General features: G+C 38.3%; 1 non-coding gene across 1 annotated transcript; it reads left to right on the forward strand.

Moving 5' to 3' along the window:
- Nucleotides 1-816: 816 nt before the first annotated feature.
- LOC114693586 lies at nucleotides 817-923 on the forward strand. Its single transcript, XR_003734571.1, has one exon. It is a non-coding gene; the product is annotated as a U6 spliceosomal RNA (small nuclear RNA).
- Nucleotides 924-17,856: the final 16,933 nt, after the last annotated feature.

Here is a 17,856-nt window from a genome sequence, read left to right on the forward strand (position 1 = left end):
GACATTAAATATATTTCTCAATAGTGCTAAAAAGGCTTATGACAAAAGGTAGCAGTCATCTCCCTGTCTGCCATCCTTCTCCTCCATCCTAAGAAAGGCAACAGCTTTTCTTTTGTTCCTATTCACCTCACATATCTATAAAGACACCTGCTTAACCACATTTATGTGAAGTCTATATTGCAGCAAATGAAGATTTTAACGTTTGTAAGTGTCCCCATTATTCACTCTTTTTACTCTTTATATATGTACTACAACTTTTAGTGAAATATTTATTTCATATTATTAATAATACTGTGAAAATTCTCCCTGCTACAGTAGGAGTGGTTTCAGATTCTGGTGATGTATTTCAGCATGCACATTTCCTTTCTTGAGCGACTTCTGGCATTCTTGGAATTACTTATATTGTTTGTTTAATATACTTTTATCTTATGGCTTTTATTCTCATATACCCCAACTGCTCAATAAAACAACCTTTCAATTCAACTTTCCATATAACAGAACACTCTTGTTCATCTCTTTGCTCTGAGATAGCCCCACAAGACCTCCTGCTTTCTAGCTCCACATGACCAGTTTTCCTCTAGTCCTGTGGACATCCTTATAATTTCGACTGCAGTCATGGATTTTCACGCATCTATATCAGATCTCGTGTTTCCCAAACCCCTTATCTTTCCTTCATTTTGTGAGATTTATCTGAGAAAGAGTACATGAACTTTTGATACTCTGCAGGTATTTAAGTCAATACTCATACACTTTTGATTGATAGCTTGAGTAGGAATAGAATTCATACCCATTCAATTGCTGTTGAAAAGGCCCATGGTATTATCATCTTGGCAACACATATACAAAAAGCTGGGATGACACAGAGATTAGCATGGCTCCTGTGCAATGATGGTATGCAAACTCATGAGGTGTTCTGTGTATGTGTAGGACATGAAAGTGTAAAGTGGACCATGAGATGGGAAGAGGAGGTCTAAGAGGAGAAATGAGGGGCACAAGAGAGAATAATGGAATAGATGTAAAAATGTCGCAGTGAAACCCACTATTTGTATGATAACTATATTAGTTACTTAGAGCATTCCTTTGATCAAAATACCTAAAGCAATTTAAGGGATGAAGGGTTAAATTGGACTCATAGCTTTCAGGTACATGGAAAGGAATGTATAATAGTGAGAGTGGCCTTATCTGTGGCAGCAGGGGCATGATGCAAATGGTCACATAGCAACCACAATCAGGAAGCAAGGAGGTGTGTTGGTGGTGGTCATCTGGCTTCCTCCTCTCCTTTTCATTTAGTCTGGGACTAGAGCTGATGGGATGGTATTGCCAGCACTCAGGTGTGCCTTCCTTCACTTAAGCGTCACTGCAAACACCTTTATAGATATGCCTGGAAGGGTGTGTCCTAGGTGATTCCTATCTTGTCAAGTTGAAAATAAAGATTAACAATCACGGTTCCACTCCTTGTCAACTTGACACCCAAAATAAAACTTTTAAACCATACCATTGCATCCTTGATCCTCTAAAACTCATGGTTATTTTCTAGTGCAAATATGCTCGGTTCCTATGTCAGAGTCCTAAAAGTCTTAACAGTTCCAACACCACTTCAAAGTCCATAGTCCAAAGTCCCTTCTGAGATTCAAGGTATTCTTTTAGCTATGAACCCATGAAAAGTCAATAATAAAAAAAGCTACCTGTTTATACCAATGGCACAGAATAAATATTCTCATTACAAAAAAGAGGCATGGGGACATGACAAGGAAAGATCAGACCAAAGCAAGACTGAAACTCAGTATCAAAGCAACAAATCCTGGTCCCTTCTTCCCAGGCTCTGGACTTCAGTGGAATCATTTGGACAGTGGTGCTTTCAGCTCTGCTACTTGAAGCACGCCCAGCCTCTCTCTTGGCCTGGCTCTACTTCACGTCTTCATCTTTTCTTAGTGGAATCCACAATCCTGGCATCTCCAAACTTCCTAGGGTCTCTATTGCAGTTGAGGCTTCCCCTTCACAGCTTCAGTCAATGACCTTTCAGGGCTTCTTGTAGGGATTGTGACCCTGCCAAACAATGTTTTGGCTTCGGTCATTTTCTGAAACTTTGGTGTAAGCCTCCATAACCATTTCCTTTACAATGCATTTAACAGGTAAGATTTACCCATGGTTCTGAAGCAAAGGGTGTTCAATGTGTGTCTGTGTCATGTGCCAGATCTTCCTCAGGCAGTTCTTCCCAGTGACAACTCTTTTTGGATGTTACAGTTCAGAATATTCTACCTAAACTTAACATGTGGAGATTCAATAGTAGTTCAGTTTTTCTCTATACCACTGTGCTCTATCTTCCCTCTCTTGAAAGGCTTCCCTCCATGGCTCCTTACTAAATCCCTGACCTCTGTGGGTATCTCAAATGAAGCATACATATCTAAAAATTAAAAGCTTACACCAAGAAATGAGAAAAAAAATTGCTGAATCTGTGTGGCTTCATTCAAAACAATTGTTTCTAGGTCTAACTGTGTAATTCATAATTTCATTTTTCTTAACAACTGGGAAATTCTTTATTGCATAAGTGTACCACATTTTTATTATCCATTCATCAGTGATGAGCATTTAGGGTGTTTCCATTTCTTGACTATTGTGAATAGAGCAGCAGTGAACATGGATGAACAATTATCAGTAGTAACATGAAGAGTCCATTGAGTATATGCTAAAGAGTGGTGTAGCTAGCTGGATCATGTGCTAGATCTACTTTCAGCTTTTGGAGAAAACTCCACGCTTATTTCCACAGTGGTTTATATCAGTTTGCAATCCCACCATCAGTGAGTAAGTGTTCCTTTTCCCCCACATCTACATCAGCATCTGTTATCAATTGTCTCTTTTATTTTGGTCATTATGACTGGGGGAAAGATGAAATCTTGAAATAGTCTTAATTTGCATTTTCTCTAATGGTTGAACATTTAGAACAACATTTCTCAGCCATTTGTATTCCATCTTTTTAGAACTCTCTGTTTAGATCCATGACCCATTTTCTAATTGAGTTGTTTGTATTCTTTTTTTTTAATTCTTTATATATTCCAGAAACTAACCCTCTATCAGATGTGTAGCTACTAAAGCTTTTTTCCTAGCTTGTATGCTGCCTCTTTACTCAAACAATGATGTCATTAGCTGTACAGAACATTTCAGCTTCATGTGGTCCCACTTGTCAACTGTCTGTCTTAAAGCCTGTGATACCAGGGTTCTGTTCAGAGAGTCCTTTCTTGTGCCTGTCAGTTCAAACATATTGTTTTCTCTTCTATCAGATTCAAGGTATCAGGTCCCATGTAAGGTCCTTGGAGTTGAGGTTTGTGCAGAGGGGAAGATAAAGCTCTAGTTTCATTGTTCTTCAGGTAGCTGTCCAGTTTGACTGGTGCTATTTGTTAAAGATGCTGTCTTTTCTCTAATGTGTGCTTTGGCCTCTTTTTCAAACCTCAGGTGGCTGAAGGAGTGCTGGCTTATTTCCAGGCCCTCAATTCTATTCCATTGATCAACATGGCTTTCTATGTCAGTATTATGCTGTTTTTATTACTGTAGCTCTATAGTATAATTTGAAATCAGTGATGATGATACCTCTCACCATTCTTTTATTATTCAGGATTTTTTTGCTATCCTATTTTTTTGTGTGTTTCTAAATGAAATTTAAGATTACTGTTACAGTTTCTGTGAAGAACTGAATAGGAATTTTAGTTATTGCTTCTGGCAGGAAGGCCATTTTCAAAATATTAACCCTACCAATCCATGAACACAGGAGGTCTTCTCATTCTCTGATATCTTCGTCAATGTCCTTTTTCAGTGTCTCAGAGTTTTCATTTTATAAATCTCTCACTTCCTTGGTTAGATTTAATTCAAGTTATTTTTTGAGGCCATTGTGTATTGTTTCCCTGATGTCTTTCTTGGTGTGTTTGCCATTTGTATATAGGAGGGCTACTGCTTTTGTGTGTTAATTTTGTATCCCACTCCTTTACTAAATATATTTATCAACTGAAGGGGTTTTCTGGTGGAGTCTTTAGGGGTTTTCATGTATAGAAACATCTTCTGCATTTGACCTCCTTCCTATTTGTCTTCTTTTTATCTCTCTCAGTTGACTGAATGCTGTAGCTAAGATTTCAAGCACTATATTGAGCAGGAAAGGAGAGAATATCTTGTCTTGTCTTGTTACTGATTTCAGTGGAAATGCTTTGAGGTCATTTTTTCTCTTTCATTTATCATGAGGCTGGCCATGGGCATTTTTGTATGCTGCCTTTATTATGCTGAGATTTGCTTCCTGTATCCCTAGATTCTTTGGGACTTTTATCTTGAGGAATGTTGGATTTTGCCAAAGGATGTTGGACTTTGTATCAAATAAGATTATTGTGTGGCTTCTTTTAGAATGTTTATGTAGGAGAAAGCATTTATTGATTTATATAAGTTGAGTCATCTCTGCATCTCTGGGATGAAGATAATTTAATGACAGTGGATAACCTTTTTTTGATGTGTTCTTGAATTCAATTTACAAATATTTTAATGAGAATTTTTGCATTTTTTTTTTGTACATTAGAGAGGCTGGCCAATAATGTTCTTTGTTTTCGTTGAAACTTTGTCTGATATTGCTATCAGGGCAATCGCAGTTTCATAAAGAGAATTTGGAAGTTTTCCTTCTTTTTCTGTTTTATAGAATAATATGATGAGTACTGGTGTTTGTTCTTTGAAAGTTAGCTCTTCGAACTTCTTTGGCTTGGATGAGGACCCTTTCAGCTCTATCTCTTCTCTTGTTTTTACACTCGATATAGTGTCTTCATTTCTGCTCATTCTGATAAGACTTTCACTTGAATCTCCTGCTCACTCACTAACTGTTCTTCTGCTAAGGACATTTGTTCTGTGGACTACATATTCAATTTATTATTTTAACAGTCTTGTTTTTAATATCCATTTCCAGTACTAGATTATTTCACATGCAAATGTGTATACATAAGCACACTATATTTTCCCCATATTTTGAGGGCAGTAATTGAAGTCTGATTACTGTTCTACCATGTCTACTATGTTTCTTGGAAACATGTTTTGTACTATATTCTAATAATTGAACTAGAAGACATAGGTGATTCTTTGGTACACTAGAAGCTGTGAGAGATTCTTAGAAGATGCAGAGAGTATAAAACCAAAGAACATGAAACCAACTCTCAAAACACCTACAAGAATATCAGCTGCAGGGGGCTGGAGAGATGGCTCAGAGGTTAAGAGCACTGGCTGTTCTTCCAGAGGTCCTGAGTTCAATTCCTAGTAACCACATGGTGGCTCACAGCCATCTGTAATGAGATCTGGCTCCCTCTTCTGGCCTGAAGGGATATATGCAGGCAGAACACTGTATACATAATAAACAAATAAATTAAAAAAAAAAAAAAGAATATCAGCTGCAAAAGCTAGGATTGTTTGTTTGTGTGTGTGTGTGTGTGTGTGTGTGTGTGTGTGTGTGCATGTGGTTGTTTGTTTTGATTTTTTTATGTTTTGAGAGAGAGAGGTGTGAAGGTTATAGCAATTTGGGTGGGGAAGGTGATGAGGAAGATCTAGGAGGAGTTGGGGAAGGGAAAGAAATATGGTCAAATATACTGTATGGAAAACTTTTAATTAAGAAAAATAGTTTGACAGGCCTGCCTGGGTCCTCATGGCCTGGGCTGGCTGAAGACACCCACAGGCCCACCTGGGTCCTCATGGCCCAGGCTGGATGAAGACATCCACAGGCTGCTATGGCATCTTGCCTCACTGGATGGGTAGGTACCATTATGAGGAGTAAATGCATGATGGAGAAATGGAAGAGAAAGAGACTGCTTCATGTGCTGTGGAAGGAAGCAGAACTGAAGACTCAAAGGTGGTGTGGGTGGCCTACTTGCCACCTGGGGCCATGGTAATGTCCAGGCAGGGTTGCATCACCCCTCACTATAGGCATGGGAGAGCTGGCTCTGCCCCTCACCTGAGGAGGGCAGTCCCAGCATCCTTGACTAACTAAATCAGCTACCACCCTGGCCCACACCCAGAGCTTTGAGTTGGCCCATCCCAAAGTCTACCCCATCTATGACCTATTGGAGCTCGGGGAGGGACTGGTCCTGTGGAGCCATAGCCAAGATCTGCATGACTCAGGGCAACAGCAGGATATTCAAGAAGAGTTTCAGTGAGGGTTGAGTATTGATGGTGTACCAGAAGCCAGAAGCTTTGAACCAGACCAGCAACTCATTGCAATAGATATTTGCAAGTAAAGCTGAGTGGACCAAAGCGTATACTGTGTGATACACTGCAGCTCCCAGTGCCACTAAGGAGAATAAAAAGATGTTGGAGAGGCAGGAAAGGTGGAGGAGTGAAGGAGTTTTTTGTTTTATTTTGTTTTTAATTAATATTTAAAAATTTTTCTTTTGGTGGGATTCTATGTGGGTGAGATATGGAGGGACTGGGAAATGAACGGGATGTGAAATTCCCAAAGACTCAATAAAAAATTATGTTATAAAAAGACATAATTTTGGCAACTGTATTTTACCAATAGGAAAGAGAAGTATTTCTTTTTAATGGCACAGTTTACTGAGGACATCAGCAGTCTCTTGTATCTTACTGTTGGATTCTGACTCCACCATTGATAATGTCATTTGTTTCTTCATTCCAAAGCTGCTGCTTTAAATGTCTCTTGCTTTTCTTGGTGCTTGCTCCAGAGCTCTGCTGGCCTTCATCTTCAATGAAGCTTATTTCATTCACTATGCAGTACCCTTTAAAGCAGGAACTATTTTATCAGAGTAAATATACAGAAGTTTGCGACACAAAACAGGCTGAGAGCTACAGACCCTGTTCTTGGTCTCAGAACTGAATTGGATTTTCATTAAGCTTTGAGGTTTTTTGTCTTGTTTTTTTTTGCATTGAATGCAGTAAATATACTTGGAGGATGCTCAGACAATTTGAAAAATGTAACTGTGTGTTGTCAAAGTCCAACTTCATTCCAGAAACTGAGAATTAAGAATATATATTTTTTTGCTCAAATAGAATACTAATATCTTTAACCCAACATATATAATGTAACAAAAACAAGTATTAAATTAGCAAAAAATAAGCTTTGCATTAAAATTAGTTACAGACTCTTTAAAAATGTGTCCATAAACTGTCAAGTTATCATTCAACATTAATCACTAAGAATAATCTAAAAATGATAAAAATGATTTCATCATGACAACTAAAAATTGGAGACAATCAAATAATTTCTTTTTTAAGAGAAAAGTCATTCCAGCTTCAGAGTGTGAGTTTATAGGTTAGAGAGGTTCAGGTCAAGTCCTCTGGAGTGATTGATGGGTCTGGGAAGAATATAATAACAATGGAAGAGAGTGAGGAACCTGTTCTGGACCACAGGAAGTGTATTCCCACTTCATGTTCCAGCCTCCAGCTTATAGAGGAGAGAAACTTCCCTGGAATGTTACAGCAAGAAACCAGCTATGTCCTAAAGCACTAGAACACAAACTTAGGAGTCAAGATTCTGGTCTATCTTTCTCCACATGGTTGCAGAAGAAGCCCAAGTTGATCTAATACCTTGAGGTACCCCTTTCCTTATTTGTAGGAAGAAATAGGAACATAGGTGTCTTAGTTAGGTTTCTATTGCTGTGAGAAGACACCATGAACATGGCAACTCTTATAAGGAAAACACTTAATTGGGTGGGATCACTTACAGTTTCAGAGGTTCAGTCCATTATCCTCAGGATGGGGAACATGGGAGGGCAGGCAGACATGGTGCTGAAGCTAAAAGTGCTACACCTTGCAGACAACAGGAAGTTGACTGACTGTGACACAAAGAGAAGCTTAAGCAAAAGACCTCAAAGGCCACCTCCACAGTGACACACTTCCTCCAACAAGGCCACACCCACTCCAACAAAGCCACACTTCCTAATAGTGCCACTCCCTGTGAGATTATGGGGGACAATTACATTCAAAGGACCACAACAGGTGTGGAAATTTAAATGAGAATGGGCCCCATAGGCTCATATATTTGAATATTTGGTCACTGGTTGATGGGCAGTTTAGGAAGGATTAGGAGGTGTGGCCTTGTTGGAGGAGGTGTGTCAGTGGGGGTGGGCTTTGAGGTTTCAAAAGCTTAGACCAGGCCCATCTTGTGAATAAAGTGTAAGCTCTCAGCTACTGCTCCAGCACCAAATCTGCTTGGCTGCCTGCCATCATACTTCCAGCCATGATGGTCCTGGATAAATCTTCTGAAACTATAAGCAAGCCCCCAATTAAATGATCCCTTTCATAAGTTGCCTTGGTCACAGTATCTCTTCAGAGGAATAGAACAGTAACCAAGACAATAGGATTTTACTTTCTGGGCTTGTAATATTTGAAATGAAAAGTACAGGAAGACCAAATAGAAGCAGAACCAAACATCTCAGGTCATTTATGTGATTTAATTTTTCCTTTTAATCTTATGTGAAGTTATACATGAAGGGAAAAGTCATTATCTCAGATTTTAAAAATAAAAATTTATTTCAACTTTGCTTCTGCAGCTCTGTCAATATGCTGTGTCATATTTCAAATCCTAGATCATTTTTGGCAACCCCTAGGTGAGAGGATTAGAAACATCCCCCTAATCTAGCTGAGAAGGAGAGGGTGGAATTTAAGCTTCCAATTAGAATAAGAAGCCCCATGCAAAGCTGAATATATCTGAGGTGGTGTGCTGTAAGTACCCTGAGTGATAATGGTGGCTATTTTCTTTAGTGTTTCCACTTCACTTTTGTTTCCACATGGATAATTTCTCTCTGTCTTCCCCCAAGCCTCCCTTTTTTGACAGATGCCAAATTTCCAACAAATATGTTTTGCGAGCATCAAAGGCAAACACATTTCCATACCAGTCAAACCCCGCTCGGTGAACTTCACAGTGTATCCAAGTTGTTTAGATGGAGTGCAGTTCTAAAGTGAGCGTGTGGCTGGGGATCTCACTCTGGTGGTGGAAGCTAGAGGAGACGATGAGCTGACAGCTGTAAAACTCCCGTTGAAATGCATGTTTTAGAGGGTGCTTTGAAGCTAAGAGAGGGTGAGGCTATACACATGCATGTGAATTCTCTGCATTCTACCTCAAAACATTAGACACTGTTATTCACCTGTATTGTCAGGAGACAGGGATGGGGGGAGGATCTTTAATGAAAAGGGCTTATTTTTGCCTGCGTTGAGACGAGGGTTGTTACAGTGTCCTGATGAGCAGTGTTACAGTGTCCTGATGAGGGGTGTTACAGTGTCCTGATGAGGGGTGTTACAGTGTCCTGATAAGGGGTGTTACAGTGCCTGATGAGGGGTGTTACAGTGTCCTGATGCTCTGTTAGACAAGGACTGCAACCCGGTCTTCATCCACTGCTTCCTTTGTGTCCTCTTTCCATCTCCTCATGAGAAAAACAAGAAGCATACACTTGTGTTTTTAACAAAGGTACCCTAGTAGATTAGACTGAAATGGCCAACAAATATATTTTTTAAAAAGGGAAAAAAAGGAAGAAAGAAAGAAGAAGCTCAACTTCAATTTACAACTTCATATTCTAAGTTGCATAAAAAATTTAAATGGTAGCTACTGCTAAGGAAGTCCAAGAAAATAAGAACTTTTCATACAGCACAGTGAAATTTCAAATCGACATTTTTGAAGGGCAGTTTTTCAATTACTAACACTAAAAGCTATAAGAATGCCCATTTCCTTCAGCAATTATACTTTAATAAAAGTGTAAATGTGCATAAGAACTTAGTTTCAGGAATACTTATCACAGTATTATTTACAAAATCCAAGCACTGAAAACAAAAAGAATCTTTATCGGTGATTAAAAGGATTACACTCCATCTACACAGAGATGAAAGATATTCAGTGGTATAGACAACCTATTTTATAATAGGAACAAGTGATTAGAAATAGTGAATAAAAGGTGTGTGTGTGTGTGTGTGTGTGTTGTTGTTGTTGTTGTTTTGATAAACAACTCTCTGATCTACTAAGCAATGTCTCAGGGAATATTCTAAAGACAGTGGAAGAAATTAGTGACACTCATCTCAGAGGAACTTTTCAGGGAGGAGGATTCATTTCATCAGCACAGCTGGAACAATAAGAGTTAATCAAGGACATGACCGTGCTCACTAGAGATTTGTGTAGAGGAAAAGTCAGTGAATGAAGAGACAAAGAAGCAAAGGAAATGAGATAATCTGGAGAGACAGAGGGAGGATGGGAAAATAACTTGGGAAACTAGGGGAGAGGGTTGTAGCAAAATGTGGAAAACAGAGCACATTGCTTTTAAAGTGTCAAGGGAAAATGCTGGCTGGTAAGACCAAGGAATTGAGAAGGTATTCCCAAAGTCATTAGGAAAGTAAGAGTTTGCCTCAGAGATTGTGAGAACAGAAGTCAAATGGAAGGAAATGGCTCATTCTAAATCTGGCCGTGAAAGGAAAAATGGGGGACACTGGAGGGGTGATCAGAGAAAAAAAGCAAGTGGTGTTCTCCAAGCTTGAAGAGGCCTGGCAAAGGTGTTGATAAGAAAGAGCGAGATCATCTCTTTCCTCAGAGATAAGGAAGGACAGATAGACACCAAAGGTTAAATACAGGGGGTTAATCTGTAATGTGAACACATTCAAAGTAGAATTTAGGATTCTATATACTTCTATGGTAGAACCCTGAACCAGAGACCTAGAAAGACAAAGCTGTGTGGACTTGCTGATTTGAATCAAGGTTAAGTATTTGAGGTACCTTTGTAAAAACTCTACTGATTGTACTCTCTCTCTCTCTCTCTCTCTCTCTCTCTCTCTCTCTCTCTCTCTCTCTCTCTCTCTCTCTCTCTCTGTGTGTGTGTGTGTGTGTGTGTGTTGTGTAAAAAGGGACATTAAAAGGGAGATTATTTGAGGGTGAGAAAGACCAGTGAGGGGACAGTAGAAAAAGAGAAGGTAATGGGAAGGTGTGAAAATGAGCAAAGTATATGATGTACATGTTTAAAGGTGTAATAATGAAATCTATTATCTTTTATAATAAGGAAACAAATAATTAAATAGAACAAGCATTGCCTGAAGGAGGCTTATGAGGCTAGTGAAGTCAGATGACCTGATGATGAGTCCAACGAGTTGAGATCAGGGAGGAGCAAAGGATGGAGAATGTAGGAGAGGTCTAGTGAAAATGAAGAGTAGGTACATTGAAAAGGCCATGGCCAATGATAGTGCTAAGAACTGGAATGTGGGATAGGAGGGAGGGATTACATCCCAGGATACACTCACATTTTTGGTAGGGTAGCCAGATATTCAGAGGGACTGATTTGAGCAGAAGATAGATGCAAAATTTAAAGATGAGGAGTTTTCAGAGTGATGGAAGTGGCTATGGTGGATGGCAATGCTAGTATCAAGGTATAACTCAGATTATCAGAGCCATATCTCTCACACTTAGTGAGCTTGGTTTTCCCACTTACATAATGTCTCAGCTGTATGGCCGTATAAAAATTGCAAAATCCCTCCAAACCTCAGTCCCCTTATTTGCAGCATAGATATTGATAATGGTGGTGGAAGTGTATCATATATGGACACAATTAAAGATCTTATAAAAGATTTGAAAATATGGTCTTGGTTACCTTATTTCTAGGGTGCTAAAGAAAGCAGCCGTAGGCAGGTAAAAGCTGTTGCCTTGGTCACATAATGTGCCTGAGGAGCTGTTCATTGTGCTGAAACATGTTTGCTTGGTCTGCAAGCATGCTCCTAAATTCCATTGTTCTGTTTCCCAGTTCTGTCTCCAGCTACTAGACTTGGTTGAAGATGTCCAGTTCTTGTCCTTCAATATGCCCACAAGAACTGTATGGTCTATAGGTGGGCTCTTTAGACTACTGTCTTTATTTTGTGTTTACTTCAATAGAATTATTTTAACTCATCTGATTTTTCTTTTAGTTTATTTAAAAAACAAAACACTGCAATTATGTCAATAGCAATTTTGAGTCCTTTACAAGTCTTAATTTTTATTTTTCTCTATTTTGGGAAAGCAATATATATATATAAGATATTCTAGGCCTTTTTATCTTTAAAAAATGATTGAAGTAAAAGAAATAATTTGGCACTGAATCTATGGGGGATTCAATATTTTTGAAAATAGCCTGGTAATTTTACATGGACAAACCATTAAGTCAGTATACTCATAAACCAGACTCTTAGTTTAAATATTATCTTTTAATTTGTTAGCTTAATCATATTTTTGTCAAATTGTATAAAAATTACTTATAGTCACTATCCAGAAAAATGCAAATTTTTCCCATCCATGTATAAATTAGTAAGAGTAATCTGCTTGTTTTCAATAATTGTCATTGCCTGTCAGTAATAGATGATGACTACATATCAAAATATATAGATCTTCAGGCATCAAGTGTAAAGATGATAAACAAACCCACCAATAGTGTACCATTCTCACAATTATGGTTCATATATAAATAATGTATGTATGTAAAATTCAGCATTAGACATAGCATGTATATGCATGTTTCAATGTAGCTCACTTATAGATAGGGCTTAGTGTTAGGTTTGAGGTTCTAAGATAAATGAAGATCCGGGGAAGCCACTGTATGTTAGAGTTGGTAAGGAGACAAAATGAGAAGCAGACGCAGGGAAACTGCTCAGCAAAGAGATCAGGCTGATTGATCAGCTGAGGAAAAACAGTCTAGACTCTCCTCCTTCTTCTCATCCCCTAAAAAAGTAGATCAATTATTTGCATAACTAAATATTTAAATCAGCTAATGTCCACAGACCTGAATAAAATTTTAAACATGAATGACTTATATATTCATGTTCTCTTTGATTCATAAAGCCCCTTATCCATTCCCTTAATTAATGCCTTCTTTTGATTGGAGACATCATCTCTGAAAAGTATCTGAGGAGTCTGATGTGAAATTAGACACTTTAAAATATGTGGACGCATAAATATAATTTGTAAATTTATTACCACGACCTGGTAGAGCCTGCTCTAGGCTCTCAAGAGCATTATTGACAAATGAGGACTTAAACATATCGATGACTCTAAAAGTTCATGATTTAAGCACAAGGAGAAGTTAGAAATCCAATATTAGAACAAGGATATTTGAAAAATGACAGCTTATTTATTCTATGAATTTAAAATATGTTTAAATTCCAATAAAAGGAAACTTTAGATGCTACCATCAAAATGAGATAATCACTGTTAAATGGAAATATAACTACTTTGTAGCCTTTTGGTTCAAGGACAATGGAAGTTGGCTACCCTACTCAGAATCTGTATGAAAACATTGGAACTGAAGGAAGGGTTATTAAAGAAATGGATTAGATCTAACACATTCCTAGATGTTTCTATTCTGTCAGCCCATTTGGAGTATGTGTTGATTCTCTCTGGAACCTATACAAATGGAAATGTATGTGTGCTTTTGGGTGATTTGAAGTCTTTCGGTATTTGAATTCCCATTACTGCAACACCCAAACACCCTACTTACCTTTATCACATCTGCCGCCTGAATTTGGCTAACCCCTAACCATTTTCAACTGAAGTGCATCTGCTTGGTACTTAGCAGCTAGCTGAGAAGATTCTTCCTTCCCAATCAACACAACCACAGCATGAAATGAAGACAGAATGAGAAGTAAAGAAGGGAAAGAGAAGGAGGGGGTGGGGGGGGCACTGTTTCTTTATAAAAAAAAAATCCCCTTTGCTTCTTATGTGTTCTGGAAGGACTATTAATATTTCTTCCTGACTCTTCCTGCACCGCTAGGCTCCCCTTTCTCTGCCACCCTCACACCTCCCCATGCAGGCAAAGTCTTGAATCAGCAGATTCAGAGCTGGAGCAGTAAAGAGCTATTGAGGGACAGACTCTGATAGCATTACAGCCAAACATGGAACCATTTTCTGTGGCGAATCGCTGAGTTCTACCTGGTTATCTCTTGCCTTGCACATCACTTCCAAATGACATGCTCTCAGTCTGGGCAAAAATGAGAGTTTTTTAAAGAACTGGGATTTCAATAATATGTGACGAAAGGATGAGATTACTTTCTGAGGTAGGGGAAGGCAGGGAGGCATAGGGGAGGGAGAGGGATGAGGGAGAGAGAAAGAGGTAGAGAGTCGGGGAGACAAGAGGGAGGGTTGTGTATGCCTGAAAGAGCACTTGATTCTAAATGTTTCTGTTTCCTAACAAGACTAACTTGGAAATTCAGAAAGATTATAAATCGTTTAAATGCCCTTTGTTTCTCTTCAGTCTTCCATTTTTTCTCATTGGTGGAAACTGAGCATTGTAGATACTCTGAAAACTCAAGTAATTTCCAGAGATTCCTGTCCCTTGGGTTATGATACCCAGTTAAGTAAGGTGGGTACTCACACTATTTTGTGTTCATCAACACAAAGCTGTTGAAACAGACAATAGAGCCCTTTGATGGGGAATAGGACCACCAAGTTCATGAATCAAGGGAATCGAGAATTAAGCAGTTTTGGAAGTAAACTTAGTAGCTAGCTGTCCTATCTTCTCCCAGGAATAGAAAGACAGCTTCATGGTTCACAATGCTCTTCGATGCCCACTATCTATCACCCCTTCCAAGGTGTCTAAGAGGAAGAAATGGGGACACACAGAAATGCTTTATGTATGTAATTAATTAGTATGGTTATGATGTGGGTTCTCCCTATTTTAATGAAGAAACATGAAGGAATGATGATTAAAAATATTGTTGTATGTATCCTTGTGAGAAGATTTAAAAGAGAAAAAACACAAAAAAGCAATTTTTGTCCACAAACGGCATACAGTTGCTTTTACCCCTTTCCTATGAAGAAAAGATATATTTTCATTTGAACTTGACAGTGCATTAATTTCTGCCAGTTAGGGACACAATCTCAAGGTCTAGGATGGGCCCTTAGTGGTCCTAACATTCCACACAACAAGTGTGACAAGAGACATGTGATAAGTGTCACCCCTAGGCTCTTCCAGCACCCTCTTATGAACTCAAATCCCAGAAAATCTTCACAATAATAATTATAAAATGGTCCCAACTGAGGATGAGTAAGAAATAGGAACAGAACCTGATCAAAAAGTATCACAGAGAATAAAGCTCATTGATCCTTAATGTCTAATGTCATAAGCAATTTCCATCACTTAGAATTGCTAGTGTGATGGACACATACGATACAAAGATGGGAATTATATTTTCCTAATTTCACACTAATATAACAAAAATAATTCAAAGTGTGTAGAGCACAATATGAAAGTTTCATGTCATTAAATCCCACCTCAGTCTGGGACCCTTTCTTGAAAACAGCCACTGTTAAGGTATGTGTTTGTCACCTCCACCTATCACACTCGCTGACATGTTATGTTCTCTCTTCTTTTGTCACACATGTGACTCATCCTTGGCATACTGTCAGACAGCCTTTTCCCCACTTGATAGATCTTAGGGAAGTGTTCTGGCCAGGAAGGAAGATGATATTCTTTACTCTCTTTAAAGCTGCATCCTCTTCCTTTGTTTAGGTGTAGTAATTTATTTGGGACTTACCATAAAGATACTCTCTGAGGTCTTGTTAGCCTTTTGCTCTGAACCAAACATCATAATATTTTTCCACATAAGTTTTTGTGACAACATGCCACTTCTATCACTGTTATCTTGAAATGATTTCAAACATACAGAAACATAAGAATAGGACAGAATGTCCCCCTTTGCCCCTGTCTCCCGAGATCTATCAAGGTAGAGCAATCTGCCACCTTCTTTTTCTTTCCCATGTATATTATCCACACATTATGTTACTATTTTTTCACATATTATGTTACTATTTTTTAACAGCAGTGTTCTTTGCCACTATCTTAGTTAGGGTTTTATTGTTGTGTAGAGACACCATGACCACTACAACTCTTATAAAGGAAAACATTTAATTGGGGCTGGCTTATAGTTCAGAGGTTTAGTCCATTGTCATCATAGTCAGAAGCATGGTGGCATGCAGGCAGACATGATGCTGGGGAGGTAGCTGAGATCCACATGCAGCAGAAAGTGACAGTGAGGCAATAGGTTTGGTTTGAGCTTCTGAGACCTCAAATCCCATGCCCTAGTGACACACTTCCTCCAACAAAGCCACACCTACTCAAACAAGGCCACACCTCCTAACAGTGCCACTCCCTACAGACCTATGGGGGCCATTTTTATTCAAACCACCACAGTTATCATCACTCCCTTTCCTCCACCAGACTCTTCAGTGTGTATTTCCTGTGGCCACATACATCCTCTTCCATCGCTACAGTACTATTACCAAATTAGGTAAGTTTAACATTGAGAATATTGTCCAAATCATAGTATTGTATTCTAACCCATACTTTACCAATTAATAACAATTACTTTCATGTTAATTTTATTTTCTGTTCCTGCATCCAGTTTGGGATCTTTTTATTACAGTTGGGTGCTATAACTTCCTATTTTTATTTTTCAGCTTTATAAACATATGCAACAAATAGAATATATTTAAAATTCATAATATGTTGGGTTTGACATGCAGAAACCATCACCACAGAGAAGATGGATTGAGCATGCTCATATTTCTAAAGTTTTCTTGTGCCCCTTAGCAATTCCTACTTTATCCCCATTCCAATCTTTGGCCTATCCCTACATTAACTGCTTGTGTAGATTCCTTTGCTTTTCAAGAATTTAAAACAATTAGATATATCTACCTTGTACTTTTTCTTGAGGGGGCAACTTTTTCACCTGGACTATTTAAGCTTATCCACATTATCACACATGTCATAATTCATCCTCATTTCACACTGAGTAGTATTCCATTGCAGGGATAGTGTTATGGATTGTCCATTCAGCCTCTCAAAGACATTTACACAGCTGCCCTTTGGAATATCACAAATACAGCTCTTAGGATTGTTACATAAAAGTCTGTGTGGACTTTGGTTTTCATATCTTTTGGGTAAAATGGTAAATCACATTGTAGTTGCATCTTTAATTTGTTGGAAGTTGCCAAAGACCAAAGGGGATTGGGGTGGCTCCTCACATGTCCACCATTAGTGCATGGAACACCAGCAGCTCCACAACACTGCTGATGCTTTTTATGACCCACAGTTATAGGAATGTAGTGTCACCCAATTCTGCTTGACTTTTATTTCCCTACTAACCCAGGATCTTAAACAACTTTTTCTGTGCTATTTCCCATCTGTGCATCTTCTAAATTTAGTGCCTGCTTAAACTGATAGCCCATGCTTCTTTTTGTATATTTACATTCAGTATATATAGGTTGGATGTGTTTATAATGACTGAATTACCTGTATTCCTTATTGCGTTATAGAAGCTCTTAAATTCATATCAACTTTAATCCTTGGTCTGCTACATGAGTTTTATATACTGTTATCTACTGGCTTTATGTAGTCATATCTATTCATTCTGTAGACCTATGGAATTTTCTTCATATATACATAAAAGTTGTCTCCATTTCAAAAATTAAGTATATCTTCTATACATACTTTTCTAAATCTTAGATTTAGATCTTACTTAGATCATTTATCTGTTATTGGTATGTGTTTATATAGAGATTCATGTCATTTTAATAAAGGTAACCTTTTTAATATTTCTAGGTATAGATAGATTTCCTTATGTTCTAGAACTTTAAAAGGACACACATAAACTGTCTTATAACTATTCCCTGAGTATTAGGACACTATCAGGAATGGAAAATGAGGAATATGCTTTGAAAATGGTGACACCAGAGTAAGTTACATGGAAGGAAGTATAAATAGGAGGGTAAAAACCATAACAAGCAACACTATATTAGTAGTCGGGGCCACAGCTCAGTGGTAGAGCCTGCTTACTATTCACAAGGTTCCAGGTTCAGTTCTAGCACCAAAGAAACATTCCTGATTGGAACTTACATTC

Source organism: Peromyscus leucopus, chromosome 7, assembly GCF_004664715.2.
Source record: "Peromyscus leucopus breed LL Stock chromosome 7, UCI_PerLeu_2.1, whole genome shotgun sequence".
Lineage (NCBI taxonomy): Eukaryota > Metazoa > Chordata > Mammalia > Rodentia > Cricetidae > Peromyscus > Peromyscus leucopus.